Source organism: Onychomys torridus, chromosome 8, assembly GCF_903995425.1.
Source record: "Onychomys torridus chromosome 8, mOncTor1.1, whole genome shotgun sequence".
In the NCBI taxonomy this organism is placed as follows: Eukaryota; Metazoa; Chordata; class Mammalia; order Rodentia; family Cricetidae; genus Onychomys; species Onychomys torridus.
In genome coordinates, this window is record NC_050450.1 from 3,713,686 (window position 1) to 3,730,657 (window position 16,972).

The following is a 16,972-nucleotide window of genomic DNA, read 5'->3' on the forward strand; positions in this document are numbered from 1 at the left end:
AACCTCTCTGCTGCTTGGATGCGCTTTCTCACCATCTAGCACCTGCTCATGCTTGCTCCCTTCTTAGCATATGACACTCTGCTTCAGTGCCCAGGCCTCTGATGTCCTCTGAGATTACTGAGACATCATTCTGGATAATTCCTCGTAAAATCATAACTCTTGCAAATTAATACAAAATACAAAATAATAAAATTAATTATTTTTAAATGTACAGGCTTGGAAAAGCATATATCTAATTCAATAAAGAGGATATCATAATTTGTAGTGGTGAAATGATGTCTAGCAATTGACAAGTAAAATTTGTTACAATGTAAAGCTTTACTGCTAACCAGTATTTTTATAATATTGTATTACTGTAAATGTATAGCCTAGATTCCATAAACTTTTGAAATATTACCTTTATTTTAATTTCTTCATTTGTTATTATCATGATTGTGAGTTTTTGTTAAAATGATTTACTTTAAAAAAGCACATTTAAGTGGCTATGACCACTTTAAAAAAACTCAGGGCTTAATGGATTTTATCTTTGAGAATATCCAATAATCATCTGTAGTACAAAATCTGTCAAGTTTCAATTTATTCTATTCCCCACTACCCCATTTCTCCAAAGCTACCAAATGAAAACCCCCTAACTAAAAGTGCCCTGTTTTAACCTAATTCTTGGGATCAAAATCAAGTAATTTATGGTTAAGTTGCAAGGAGAGATAGATAATTCCATAAGGATGTAAGATTTTCCCCCAACCCCTTGCCAGTTATGGAGCAATATTACTTAGCTGGGATAAGACATTAAGAGTTTAAAATTAGTGCAGTGGCGGGGAGGGTGAGAGAGGACTGGCTATGGAGTGACCAGGAGAAAATCAGAGACTCCCGATAAGAGGTGGGGCAAAGAGGAGGACAGCCATGAACTTCCTTTGGCCCCAGGTTGGAAACAGTGCCTTCCATTTTAGCACCACAAGAAAATTTAGACATTTCTGATTTATCCCTTTTATTTATGTGACTATGTGGCTTGAAAATTAATTTTAAGAGCTCTTTATTTTCAAGCCATCCTTTCCAGGTAAGCTACTGCTGCCCTTTGCTATTCATTCCCTCATCAGATCATATCCAGACCCATAGCTTTCAACTCTCTTTGTCCAAGAGTCAGTCACCTTTGATGGGCAAGTCACTTCTTCCCTTTCCCATCACACTCTCCCTACCCTCCTAGTTTGTGGTCATCTCCATACTCACAAGCCTACCTCAATATTCATAAACCAGGCTTGTTCACAGGCCACCTCTGCTTGGGAATTTTCTAGCTCTAAGTGCCTACATGAAAGAAAGAAAGATAGAAAGAAAGAAGGGAAGGAAGGAAGGAAGGAAGGAAGGAAGGAAGGAAGGAAGGAAGGAAGGAAGAGCACAAATAAATGACTTAGTGATACAACTAAAGAATTTGGAAAAACAAGGACAAACCAAACCCAGTAGACTCTAAGTGTGGTGATTATAAGTCTTCAGCATTTGAATACTTGGTCACCAATTGGTGGCTGTTTGGGGAGGAGCAGGAAATGTAGCCTTGCTGGAAGAAGTATGTCACTGGGGGAGGGGTGAACATTGATATTTCAGAAGACTCACACTCTTGAATTAGTATGTTGTGCTCTCACTTATGTACTGTGATGTGAGGTCTCAACTGCTGCTCCAGTGGCCTACCACCATACCTTCACTCCATCACAGACTCTGACTGTCTGGAACCATAAGCCAAACTGAACTCTTTCATACATTGTTTTAGTCATGATAATTTATCACAGCAACAGAAAAGTAAGAACGCAGTAAGAAATAATAAGAATCAAAGCAGAAATTAATGAACTAGAAACAAAGAAAACAATACCAAGACTCAATGACTCTAAGAAGAGGTTCTTCAAGAAGATAAACAAGATCCTCAGTCCAAGCAACCAAAAGAAAGAACAAGATGATGAAAATTAACAGAATAAAAAGGAACAGGGAAACATTATAACAGACCCTGAAGAAATATGCAGTATAACGAGGGAATATCTTAAAAACCTGTACCACATTAAGTTTCAAAATCTAACAGAAATGGATATATTTCTTGATTCAATGAAGCTACCAGAGTTAAACCAAGCAGAGATCAAGAGCTAACCAGATGCACAACAAAGGAGAAGACTGTAACAGTAATAAAACAACAAACAACCTTATGATTAGAAAGAAATCCAAAACCCAGAGGACCTCACAGCAGAATTATAATCAACTTGCAAGGAACTATAACCTATACATTTTAAATTATTTAAAAAGCAAAATAAAAACAGGAGAACCACCAAACTTGCTCTATAAACCCAGTATTACTAATACCCAAACCTGTTAAAACACAACAAAAAACAAAACTACAGACCAATAATCCTGATGAACACAGAGGTGAGGATTCCAGACAAAATAATTAGGCAAAGGAAGGAAATTAAAGGAATAGAAATAGAAAAAGTAATCAAAGTCATTTCTATTTGCAAATGATAACATAGGAGATCCAAAGAAATCCACCAGAAATCTTCTAGAAACAAGCATCAAATTCAGCAAAGTTGCAGGATTTAAAAACAAAAAAACAAAAAAACTTACAAAAACCAGTAGCCTTTCTACATACCAACAACAAACACTGAGAAAGAGATCATGGACACATTCTCATGTACAACAGCAGAATTAAAAGTGGTTGAGAAATACTTCAAAAAATGTTTATCATCCTTAGCAATGCAAATTAAAACACCTTTGAGAGATTTCATCTCACCCTAGTCAGAATGTCTAAGACCAACATAACAACTGACAACAAATGAGGATGAGGTTGTGGGGGGAGAGGAACCCTTAGTCATTGCTAATGAGATTGAAAACTGGTGCAGCCACTCTGTAAATCAGTACAGAGAATGCTCAAAAATCGAAAAATAAGTCTACCATATGACCCAGTGACACCACCCCTAGGCATTCACTTAGAGGAGTCGACATCCTATGCCACATATGCTCAGCAGAGTTTATTTCATTACCAACCTATTCACAATAGCTAGGAAATGGAAACAATCCTAATGTCCTTTGACAGGTGAATGGATAATGAAAAGGATAATAACATAAATACAGCTGTAAAGGAAAATAAAATTGTGAGATTTGCAGGTAAATGGATGGAGCTAATTACAGAGCCAAGAAAAATTTATGTCTAGTGAGGTAACCCAGTCCCAATGTTCTCTCTTATCTATGGTTCCTAGCTCCAAATCTTCAGATGTGAGAATATTTCATAGAGTAACTGCAGATATCTGGAAAGTAGAACCACAGCAGCAGCTGGAAGCTGTGGGTTGGAAGAGGAGAAGTAAGATACAGGTGATAAGGAACAGGCATCAGAAAAACTGGGAGGGAGCAGGGTTTCATCTGAGAAGAGAGAGGAAGTGAAAACAGGAGAATGAGGGAAGAGGGGCAAATAGCATCAAGGGTGTTTGATAAAGCTTCAATGAATCATATTATTTTACATTTACCTAAAATTACATGATACATTTGATCTCTCTCTCTCTCTCTCTCTCTCTCTCTCTCTCTCTCTCTCTCTCCCTCCCTCCCTCCCTCCCTCCCTCTCTCCCTCCCTATCATCTAAATGAAGTTATGCCACTTTGGTTGTCAATGTTCCCAACAAAAACCATATGCTAGCTCAGTACCAGGCACAAGAAACATCATTTCTAGTTCAGGGTAAACAACATGACTCCCAAAAAAGTGAGTTCGAGACCAGCCTGTTCTACAGAGTGAGTTCCAGGATTGCCAGGGCTACACGGAGAAACCATGGCATAAAAAAAAATGGGGGGAAAAAAAAGAATGGGAGAATACATCTGACAGGATTGATATCTTGACATCTAGAATATCAAAAACTAAAAACAAACAAATAAAAAGGCCTATAGAAGAAGAAAGCAAATAACCCAATCAATCAATAGACTAATGAAATGAATAGACAATTCTTGAAAAAGAAATATGTCAATAAGCATGATAAAAAGGTTCAACTACATTAGTCATCAGAGAATTGCAAAGTAAAACTACATCAATTCTGAGACCCTGTTTGCCCCACTCAGAAAGGCCAGGACAAGGGAACCTCATACACTGCTAGTGGTATGTAAACTAGTCTAGCTACTATGGAAATCAGGAGGGATGCTTCTCAAAAACTATACATAGATCTACCATGTGACCCAGCTATATCACTTCATGTCAATATTTCACAGATACTTACTCATCAATGCTTATTGTAGCACTGTTCACAATACTTAAATTACAGAGCCAAGCTAAGTTTCCATCAACAGAAGAATGAGTAAAGAAAATACGGTACATATCACAATGGAAAATTTTTCAGCCACAGAGAAGTCATGTGGTTTTCAGGAAAATGGATGCAACTGGAGATACTCATGTCAAGAAAATTAAGTCACTTTCAGAAAGACAAATATATGTTTTCTCACTTGTGGTTGCTAGGTCTTAATACAGATATATAAAAAATACAGATGTATGCATGTATATATGATATGAAAGCAGAAAGTAGAGTCTGCCTAGGAGAATAAAGGAAGTAGGAAAGAGGAGGAAGCAGAGGACTGGAGAATGGAATAGTATATGCTTGAAGCACAATATCAACATGTACCTAATGTTGTCTTTCTGTAACCCAGGACCACACACAATGATTATACATGAATGAAAGTGTGTGTGTACGTGTGTGTTAGTCACTTTTCTATTACTATGATAAAAATACCATGACCAAGAAAGACAGCTTATCTGGGGTTTATTGTTCCCAAAGGCTAGGACTTCATTAGCATCATAGGGGCGGGGGTGGCAGCAGCACCAGGCATGGCTACAGGAACAGCTGAGAGCTCATATTCTGAGCCACAAGCAGGAACACAATGGGCAAAGCAAACAAGTTTTGAGACCTCAAAGCCTTCCCCCAGTGACACACTTCCTCCAAGAAGCCCACACCTCCTAATCCTTCCCAAACAGTTCCACCAACTGGAGACCAAGTATTCAAATCTTGAGTCTGTGGAGGACATTCTCACTCAAACTATGATAATGTGTATATGTGTGTGTATATATGTTTAGTGATAGGGGTTAACTATGTAGTCCAGGCTCACCTCAAACTCACTGCAATCTTCCTGCCTCTGTCTCTCAACTCCTGGAATTCTAGGTATGCATCACCATATCCAGCTGATATACATAGACATATTCTAAAATGTGAAATGTACACTCCAGAATGAGAGGAGCTTGAAATAGAAATTACAGTTAGGAAGGGAAGAAGGCAGGGTAGTTTTACAGCCAACTGGATTCAGGGTCAGAGCCTCTCATCTACTTTGCTTGTTTTCTACTTTTGCTCTCAGTAAATATGGGTTAAATCATTTGTCCTTCCTCTAAGGATTGATTTCCTTAACTTTGTTGACAGCAGTCACAAATCCCAGCATGGTTGGGAAGAAAGAGTGTGGGGTGAGAGCTCAAAAATTTTCTGGGTGTTTACCAATTTCCTCAAGGAACTTCTGGTTCCTTAGCTGTATACATTTGAAAACATATCAAAAAACTTCTGACAATCATAACTTAGAGCCATAGCACTTAACCTTCCTAATGCTGTGACCCTGTAATATAGTTCCTCATGCTGTGATGACCCCAATCACAAATTATTCATTGCTACCTCATAACTGTAATTTTGCTACTGTTATGAATCTTAATGTAAACATTTTTGGAGACAGGGGTGTGCCAAAGGAGTTGTGACCCACAGATTAAGAACACTGACTTAGAGCTTCTTACAATTTTAACATATATACCAATGTTTTAACAATTACATAGTCTGTAACAAAGATTCTTGCTTTTGATACCACTAAAATTCTTGCTACAATTAAATTATGAGAGCAACAGTGTCTAATGAAACTGAATGCTCATTTCTGAATCAAGCTTGAAGTTTGTAAAGCACATTTTATGCTTTATTTCATTCCCTCCCCTCTAGAAACATATGGGGTGATATAAACAAGACATTTAAGTCCACTATAGAAATCTAACAGAGGGATTAAGTGGATAGGCTGATGTCAGATTCTATATCCATGTTTAATTTGTAGGCATACCTGGAATCCAGGCTATAAACCCTTGGGTTTTACTCAGAAACTCAAATGATTACATCTCTGCTTCCTATGACCTCAATTTCAGACCAGATGATGCAGACAGGAGCTTCAAAAAACCAAGTATCCCAAACAATGAATTTAAAAGTCCAATACACATGCTAAGAGCAGTCCAACCTCAATTTGGGATAACTCAACTGATGGAAGCAGCATACAAGTTATCTGCTCAGTTACCACCTTTGAGCCACTTTTCTCACCTGCTTTTGGGGTCCTCAGACCTTTGGCACCCTTCCAGATCTTTCTACCTCTGATGTACACTTGATTCTCAATATTTTTTTTTTTTTTTTTTTTTTTTTTTTTTTTTTTTTTTGGTTTTTCGAGACAGGGTTTCTCTGTGTAGCTTTGTGCCTTTCCTGGAACTTACTTTGGAGACCAGGCTGGCCTCAAACTCACAGAGATCCGCCTGCCTCTGCCTCCCAATTGCTGGGAGGGTGGTGCACTACCACCGCCCGGCGATTCTCAATTCTTAAGTTGACAAAATGCCCCCACTACCGAATCTCAAGAATTCTCTCTAGAATCCAGGAACAAGGTGAGGCAGGTTCCCCTTGATAGTTAGGTCTGTACTACATAGCTGCTGTTTCTGAAAAGCTGATTTCACCCCAGGTTATTGTTGTGGAATATGATTTTAAGCTGTGTTACTTTACTGTTGTCCTTTTTTAAAATTGTTGATGCCCTTTAAGCCACAGCTGTCTGAATCAGCAACTGCAACTCCCCTGCTGCAAGCAGTGGTTAAGCCTCAAGGGCTGTAGCTGCAGGGAATTCTGTTCCCTCTGACTCCAACTCTCGCAAAGCAATGAAGGGAACTTAACTAAACCTCTGTGTAAGGATTTTGTCCTTAATTACGTCACCAGCCCACGACAGCATCCCAGCCTAAAAAGCGGGCGTGCCCTCTCTGTGTTCTCTCTTTCTGTACTCTCTCCTTCTGCATTCTCCCCCCTCCACTTGGCTCCCCGCCCCCCGGCCCCCCATCTCTCTGAATAAAGCTCTAGAAAGGTAACCATGGTTCCTGACTCTCCTACAGCACTCTCCTCCTTCGGCATGGCCACGGCCAGCCATGAGTGCCCATTAACCAACGTTTGGTGCCGTTCCGACTCAGATACACCACCGAGGACGTGCTGTGAATGCTGCCGCTTGCGACTGAGACTGAGACTGAGACAGTGAGCGCACGTCCATCCCTCGCCTCTGCTGGACCCACACAGCTACCGCTACCACCACCACGGCCACGATTCTTCACTACGGTGAGTGAGTCCACCGTGCTTGCGGCTGTAGTCTGACCTATATTCTTTGTGATGGACACCCCGGGGGTTGTCCTCAGGCTGCACTGACAGTGCTGACAACGGCAGACACATTTTCTGCTCCTGACAAGGGTCAATGCTGTCTCGGGTCCAACAGTGGACCAACTGCAGTGTGGCTGCAGCCCTTACCATACCTTGACAGAGCATCGGTAACTTGAGCTGATTCTTAGATCGCTCTTCACTCTCGGGGATGTCCAAGATTGGAGTCTGATCCTGGTTGGTTATTCTAGTTTTTCATTTTTCTCTTGGCTACAGCCATGGGACAAAGGGGCAGATACATTTACCACCTACATTGGCGGGTATGGGTAAATCAGGCCTCATAACAGGGTCTCGGGAACTTCTGACAGCAAATGGGCAAATAAAAGAGTTACTTTATCCCCAAGCTTTCTGCTAAAGCTCTAAACCCTTCTCCTTCCCCATTTCTACCTCTGCCACTGTGCAACCTTTCTATCTGACTTCCACCACCTGGGGCGGGCTCAAATGGGTGGTGTAGTGGATAGCCATCCCAGCATGGCTTACCTCACATTGTATGACACAAGCCAATTTCTGGAGTCCTCACATTCTATACTGATGCAAATAAATCAGGGAAAGCAGGATACAAATCAGGGGACTTAAGTAAAGTGGTACAAAGTCCATACAGCTCTGTACAAAAGGCAGAACTGTATGCCATTCTTATGGTACTGATGAACTTCACAGAACCCCTCAATATAGTCACTGACTCTCAATATTCAGAGAGAGTTGTTTTACACATTGAAACTGCTGAATTTATTCCTGATAATACAGAATTAATTTCATTATTCATACAATTGCAGGAAATCATCAGAAAAAGGGAACATCCTATATATATAACACATATCAGATCCCATACAGGTCTGCCAGGACCTCTAGCACAAGGTAATGATGAGATTGATCAGTTACTAATAGGTAATGTGTTAGAAGCCTCAGAATTTCATAAGAAACACCATGTAAATAGCAAAGGTTTGAAGAAGGATTTCTCCATTACTTGGCAACAAGCTAAGGATATTGTGAAAAATGCCCTACTTGTTCCTTCTATAACCAAACTCCATTACCTGCAGGGAGCAATCCAAAAGGTATACAAAGAAATGAAATTTGGCAGATGGATGTGTTTCATTTTGCAGAATTTGGAAGATTAAAGTATGTACACCATACCATTGACACCTATTCAGGATTTCAGTGGGCAACTCCTATGAGTTCTGAAAAGGCTGATTCTGTGATTACACACCTATTAGAAGTTATGGCCATCATGGGAATACCTGTACAAATTAAGACAGATAATGCCCCAGCATATGTCTCCAATAAAATGAGACAGTTCTTTGCTTATTACAATATAAAGCATGTTACAGGTATACCACACAATCCCACAGGCCAAGCGGTCATAGAAAGATCCAATTGAACTTTAAAGGATATGCTAAATAAACAGCAACAGGTAACAATGACTCCTAGAAATAGATTGCATAGTGCTTTATTAACTTTGAATTTTCTCAATGCTGATGAGAAAGGAACAACAGCTGCAGAAAGACATTGGACGACAGACAAAACTCCTGAGCTAAACCAACCGGTTTATTTCAAAGATGTGTTGACCTCAGAATGGAAACCTGGATATGTCCTACATTGGGGAAGGGGTTTTGCTTTTGTTTCCACAGGAGAAGAAAAGCTATGGATACCAACAAAATTAATAAAAATTCGATTTGAACAGGAGAAACCCCTTGATGAGGAGAAGTAAAAGATCATCCACCAATGTGACATCTCTTCAGGTTGTAAGAAAAAATTAACAATCAAAGGTTGGGGTAGGGTTCTGTTTTTGTCTTTCCAGGATAATGGAAATACCCATCTTCCAGAAATCATAAGGTCTTAGATATCTGGATGTTTACAGCAGAAAGAAAGACTCTATTGGTACCAATCTACACAGGGTAAGATATCACTGTCTAACATCTATATCTCTATCAATCTAGAATAGTTGTGGTTCCAATTCAATTATAAACCAAGCTGGCTTTGGAGATGGAATTGGCTCACTCCTTCTCTAAACCCAAGCATATTGATAAAAGAAAAGGTTGAGAGATTCTTCAGTCCCAATTATAAGGGACCATTATCTTCAAGATTCTAATTCTCTCCATGCTTACTCCTGATTTCTTGGAATCCTTTCTTACATGTCATGACTTCTTTAAATCCAAACCTTCCATTCTGATAAAAAATAAGCTTTTTCCAATAGCAATCTCTGAAGTCTCCAGAAGGAAGATGGGGCCACAACAACAACAACTCTACCCAATCCAGAATGATGCCATGGTAATCATCATCATACTACACTTCTTGCCAGAATTTCAGACAATCTTACCCATTACTCTGAGAGTTGCTGCAGAATCTACAGTTAGTCTAACTGAGATTTAACTATCTGAGCATTTTCACAATACCCAACAGAGATACCATCGCCCACTAAACAGCAGGAAGCAATTCTAAGAAAACGACGCCCCTTATCCCTAAGGTTTCATATTTCTCAGGGTTATGGATAATGGTTCTAGGGTTAGGGGTGCAAGAAACTGCTAAACTCAGTACTCTCCTTAAGGAAAGAAAATATGTCTCAAAAAAAAAAAAAAAAGGAAAAAGAAGAAGTGGAATGGATAGGTATAAGATATTATGGTAGACTATCATATACATTAGTAAACAAATTTAGTAATATAGCAGCCTTTGCATTGTTATGAATTCTTATATGTTGATACAAATATAAACTTTTTATATTCCTATTTAAGATCATTTGTATATTGATACAAATACAGAACTATGTTTGTTATATTGTACACATATTTTTACTCTTATTTGAAATATTTGTATATTGATACAAATGTGAATTTATATCTGTCATAGTGTATGTATGTTCTCCTTCTGTTTGAGATATTCTGTATACTGATATATATTTAGGATTATTCATATTGCATATTGCACTATACATTCCTACCTCTGTTAAAGATATTTTGTGTATTGTCACAATTTAAAGTCATTGTCCTTTTACTGTACATTGGCTTACAGACTGTTTGCCTTATTTATAGGAAGCCTTAGTCCTTAGGTTGTTTATGTAGATAAGACTTGATAGAGTTATTGTCACCTATGCTTGTCATTTCTATAATTATGTTAGTTAGGTTATCCAGATTTATAAATACATAGATGGACAGGTAATCCTCAAACACTTCATGGACCTAGAGAATATGGCATTTAAATAACTTAGAATTCTGTTGACGTGAGACACAATTGCTCCTGGCAGCACCAATTTGATCCTGAGAGAATGTTGGGCTTCTAAGACATTTCCATTTGGAAGTTTGTCTTCTTGGCACAAAATGGCCTACTGGGCAAAGAACTGCCCTTGCCTCAACTGCTGACAGTATGAATGCTGTCCTTTCTGGATAAGCAGGACACAAGGAAAGCGACCACTATACTTTGCCAAGACAGGGTAAGATGGTCTTTCAGAATTCCTGCTTCTGAAAATGGTCTGTCAGATACTCTAGGCCTGTAGCCAATTTGAATGCACCAACGATGCTGAGAAACATTAGGTGACTGTCCAGGCTGCCAGCTGTCTCTGTCTACTCTTGCAAGACTCCCGAAAGTTGCTTGCATCATTCTCCCATTTCTCAGGTATTATTATATTCCTTCTCAGGTCTTTGATGAGGTTGAAGACTAGCAGTTACAGTCACAACTTAGTATATATACATATATAATATCTTAGATAGAATATATTAAGTGTTAGACTCAGGTTCTTTAGGATAGGACAACTTTTAGAATGATCTTTGTAACATGCCACCTACCCATGCTCTAGACTTCCCTGGATTTTACTATGTGTTTTTTGCTTGATATTGTTTGCTCTTATTGTAATTCCAACTTATCTAGGTCATTATCCCTCATTACTCCTGGACAATATTTGATAACCATCTCTTTGTATATAGTCTTGTATTAGGTTAGAACTTTCTTATTTAGACAAAAGGGGGAGATGTAGTGGGTAGCCATCCCAGCATTGGCCTGGAAGTTCCAACCCCCATTGAGGCTTCGGTAATGGTCACGCCCATAAGGCGGGACAGAGGAGGAAGCGGAAGACCCAGGATCGGGAGGAGGTCTCTCTCTTGGTTCTGGGACGCTGGACGCAGGAGGTAGACAGAGCAGAGTTCTCCAGAGAACACCGCCAGACTGTGCCATACCTTTGCCAGACTCTACAACCTATCCCTTCATTTGTAAGTTAGCCCACAAAATAAACCTCCCTTTTAACTACGTGGAGTGGCCTTAATAATTTCACCAATATACGGACTCTCACCCTAACTCATCTTAACTCCACCCAGTCATTCTCAAACTTCCTTGAGAGACACAGACAGGTCTGGTAGCAGCTAAGATCCATAAAAATAAGTTTACAGTAGTCAGGATGGCTCTTAAGCCAAAAATCAGCCTATAGCCTCAGACCAGTCTTCCAAAAGATCTGCCTACTGGCAGATCTTTCAAAACCTATCCTTAAGCCACCAGTCATCAGGAAAAATATTCAGGACAAGGAGTAAAATTTGTCTCTTGTTCCCCAGACCTCCCCGACTAAAACTTAAACATCTGGAGAACAAGGCTGCTGACCCCAAAGGCAAAAGAGTCATCTGTGGCATTTAAGGTGTGCCAGGGAAGAGATAAAAGCCCGAAAATAAAATTGCCAAGTGCTGGCATTCACTGACTCCCAAAAGCTGTTGGGTCCCTGTTCTAAGTGAGGAAAAAGGCCATGGGCTAGCAAGTGCCCTGCCAGGCCATCAACAGCCTTGTTAAAAGTGCCAACTATAAAGACAACCAATCAGCTGACTGCCCCCAGGCACCAAGATGCATGGTACATCAAGCTAAGACCTCCAGCAGACCTAGACTTGGCTACGGACATGATAGGGAACCCAGAACGCAGCAGGGAAGTAATCTGTTTCTTTCCTTCTGGACACCAAAACCACTGACTCAGTCCTTAGAGTTTTGGGATGTCACCTTTCCTTCTCTATTGTAAGGTACAGAGGACAGCCTTACCTACCTCACCAGATTTAATTGCACTTTCAGAGTTACTTAATAAAAAAAAAAAAAGATTTCCAACTAAGATAATAGCTCACCGTCTCACTTCAAAGTTACCGCCTGTGTTTCTCATGTGCATATAGACAGGGCCCTGATTTTTGCCTTGTCCCTAATTCCAAAAAAAATAAATTCTCATGTACCATAAGCTTTTCTCTTCCCAGTTCCCTGTTCTAACTCACTGTTCAGCCAATGACACAGGACCACCACAGAACCGGAGTCCAGAGATCATCAAGTAAGAAACTGTAACAGCAAAAAGGTATTTACACCCCCAGACCCAAAAGCGTCTGGGTGTTACAAAAAGACTTTAATGTAAACATCTATTACTGTGAGATGCTTTTAACAACTGATCACCTGTCTCCTGGATGCCAAACTAGTTAAGGAAACAAGTGCTTTAAAATAATCTGTCTCTGATAAAGCTTAACATGTTTCAAAATCCATCTGGATAGGCCAGATCTACCAACATAAAATAATGATTCTTTTCTCTCTAAGCTTTTTTCTATGTCATCAGCATCTTGTCAGACAGAAGGTTCCCAGCCACAGCCAAGAGAGATACATGTCTCCAGGGCAAATGGATGGCAGACAGTATCCCACAACGCCTGTCTACCTCAGAAGACTCCCCTTCTCCATTCCTCCAAGAGCCAAGTGATGTGCAATAGTCAGCTTTTGAGAGAAATGATGCCCCTATTCCCATCTACCTGCTTTCTTTTTTTTAATAATAAGTGAAAGCCTGGGATATAAGTATTATATCCTTAATTACATCACCAGCCTGTGACAGTGTCCCAGCCTAAAAAGCAGGCGTGCTATCTCTGTGTTCTCTCTTTCCACATTCTCTCCTTCTGCATTCTCCCCCTCTACTTGGTTTCTCTCTCTCTCTCTCTCTCTCTCTCTCTCTCTCTCTCTCTCTCTCCCTCCCTCCCTCCCTCCCTCCCTCCCTCCCTCCCTAAAAAGCTCTGGAAAGGTAACCATGGCTCTTGACTCTCCTCCAGCATTCTCCTCCTTACAAGCGCCACTTAACCAACACTCTGTCCCTCTAAAGAACTCAAGATTCAAAGGTTAAGGTGGAATTCTGCTCTTCTGAGAGGCTAAATAGCAAGTAGCTTACCTCCTCTCCTTGCTCCCATCCTCCAAAAAGTCCTCATGCTTCTCCTTGTCCCTCCTCATAAACCCTATCTTACCTGGCTTCTCCCTACCACTTCTTGTCAGCTAGCTGCTGACTCAGCCTCCTGACTGCAGGTAAATTTTATTTAATCAAACACATCTTTGCATCATTAAACAAACATTCCAGGGCGACTTTAATCTAAGTGAATTGAAAAATATTGTTTTAGACAAAAGCATCAATCACAGAAAATTATTAGAAACATTCTATTGTATTATAAAACTGAGTTTAAGAAATAATTTCAGATTTTAAATGGAATTTTAGCTTTTTTTAAAAAAACTTTTAAAAATGAATGTTCACTGGGTAAATTTAGACTTCAAATTCACTTTAAGAATTCTGCCCAAATCTAGTGCCACAGAATTCAAGGCATCTTTTTTTCTCCATACATGGAATATGTGCCAATTTCTTCTCATACCAAAGGGTAAGAAGTATCAGAGAAGAGGTTAGGAGTTACTTATCTCCACTAGGTTAGTACTAAAAACAGTTCAGCAAGGACAGACACTAGGGGTGATCTGCAAGATCATTACCCTGCCAAGATAATAACTCTGCAATAGGTGGAGTCACAGACCAAGTCTTGCTAGTTACCTATTTTGTCAATTACTGGAAGACAGTTATATTTATTCATACATGCATGATTGTTCTTCACTATATTAACAACAGAGTAGTTATAATCTGACCTTTTACAAAAATGTTTACATACAGTTCCTGATCTAAACAGTAAAAACAATGAACTATCAATCCATGTTGCAATTCTGTAACCTTGGTTCTTCCTAACTCATCCTCTGACCTCGGGCAAGAAAAAGTCTCCATGTTTAACAGAACTCATTAGCAGCATCATAACTCATTTGATCAGCTTACAACCAACTTCAGAATATATTCAGTAGACTTGCAGTGCTACATTTATTCTCAGACTGTCCTAAACCCTTGTATGCCTTGCATGCTCTAGTATCAATTGCCTTCTGACTATGGTTAGCAAAAAGTATCTTACTGAGATATGTACTGCAAGGGAAAACAAAGTGTTCGGGGTTTTCATCAATAACTATCATCAGAATTACTTGTGGAACCTTAAAGAGGAAACCACTACCCTATGCCTGCATCTCATCATATTCTCCAGTGGGGTGGGCTCCCAGTGTCAGATGTTTTAAACTTTCTACTAGATGCGTACACAGTCAAGCTGAGAATCACTGCTCTTGGCTTAAATCAAATAGTATTCACTATGGAAGCTCTGTGAAATGAATTCTATGATTCTAAATTTCACCCAAATGAGAACAGGGGTACCATGAAGAATTGCTAACATTTCACAAGAAATTATTTAGGCTCACAGCAACATGTTTAAGTAATGGTCAATATTTATATGCCAAGCATGATCCCTCTTCATATGTAGGTGGGGAAAGTAAAATTAGTTGATTTTAGAATCTACTTGTGCCACAGGAAAAAAAAATGGTATTTAATCCTTGTTTCTGGATTCTGGCAAGAGCATCTCCTAAACCAACTGGAAATTCCTAAGAAATATCAGTGTGTGATGTTCCCAACAGGGTTTTCCAAAAATCCTTGGGGTTTCCTGGGTAACAGGAGCCTCTTATGTTCTAATAATGTGAGATTCTGGATAGTGTCAGGTGGGGCTCCTTAGCAGAAAGATCAAGACTAATTGACAACTTTCAAACCCCTGTTCTTCACAATTTCTGGAAAGAAAGAAAAGCTAGAGACTGAGTTAATATAATCAGTCATGTCCACATGACCGAACCTCTCAATGACACTTTCCCAGAGCTTTCAGGTGGGAATACATGCCTACTTGTCAGAAGGTGGGGCATCTTGACACATTTCATCTGTAGCCTGTACTGTAAATTTGACAGCACAAAGCTTTCCTGAGTTCTGTGAGCACTTCTAGCAAGCCGTTGACCTTGGAGAGTAACCAGAACATCTAGGCAACTGGCGTACTCCTTAGGGGAGTAATAGAACTTACCATACAGAGCTAAATGGTCCAAACTCTGAGTTGTGAGGTGCACTCCCGGGGCTGTTAGTATCAAAATTAAACTATGGGACACTCGACTGGTAATTACCAAAGGGAAAGCTGGAGAATTAAAGTTGATGTTGGGAAAAAATTCACATTTGGTATCAGAAGTGTTCTATGCATCTAAAGACATCACAGTACTTCCGAATAAGAAAAACAAACCCTAGGATATTACCTGCCTTACAAAAAGCCCATTTATTAGGAGCTCTGACAATTCCAAGAGAAGATTAAGATGGATATATCATGAAAGACTCTTCAATTCAAGAAGACAATGAAAATTTATTCACTTTGCATGCATAAACAAATAAAAAACTCAGGGGAAGTCATTTGAAGGGCAAAGTTAGTTTTTGTTTATTTTTTATTGTAAGAGTTATAGTCAATTCATTTATATATATATTAAGTTGAAATATTGGATTTTGTTCTTCCTTTGGGGCACTTCCAAACTATTTTCCACTTAGTCACAAAAAATATATATGGCAAGAAAAACAAATCAAACTAGCCAATGTTTCGTATATTTGGATTAGCATGCTATTAATACCAATTACTATTGTTTTAATTCCCTCAATCAAAATAGATGTAACATTACTGCTTCTTTGCAAAAAGGAAAAATAGATCCTTTTAATGAGCAAATCTTTCCACACTCTGTAGATTTTCATTCATTTTGTATTTGATCCTCTGGTTAGTTTTTCTGAGGCAGGTTTCTCCAAATACGATTTACAGAGGCTAACATCGTAGCCTACCAGATTCGATGAAACAAGCTTCAATAATGTCTTGCTGGCCTCCACTTCTCAACCTACGTTCTTCTTGCACTTTTTTGTCTTTCCTCATTCACTTCTCAAAATCCAAATGTGCTGCATGGCAGTAAGTGATACACATGTCCATGCACGTGTGCATGCATGCATGTACTTACACATGTGTGCACACATACACACAAATATAATAAATATAATTTAAAAAATAAAGCATATTGTGCTACCTACAAGCAGTAACAAATTTAACCTTATACCTACCTACATTACAGTTTAAGGTATGCATAGGTTTAGGTGTATTAAACAAAAGCCAGGGCCAGCAGATGGCTCAGGAGGTAAAGGTGCTTGAGGCATGTCCCAGTTTGCTTCTGTGTTGCTGTGGTAAACATAGATCAGAACCAACTTGGAGGAAGAAAGGATTTATTTGACTTAAGGTTATAGTTGGTCACTGAGAGAAGCCAGGCTAGGTGCTTGAGGCAGGAACTATAAAGCAAGAGACTATGGAAGAAGGCTGCTTAGCAGCTTGCTCCCTCTCTCACATTCAGCTACTT

General features: G+C 39.4%; 1 protein-coding gene across 5 annotated transcripts in view; it reads right to left on the minus strand.

Annotated features, from left to right (window-relative positions):
* The window catches only part of Fgd4 (FYVE, RhoGEF and PH domain containing 4), a 213,395-nt gene that overhangs the window by 123,319 nt on the left and 73,104 nt on the right, over positions 1 to 16,972 (minus strand). The gene's annotated exons all lie outside the window — the stretch shown is intronic.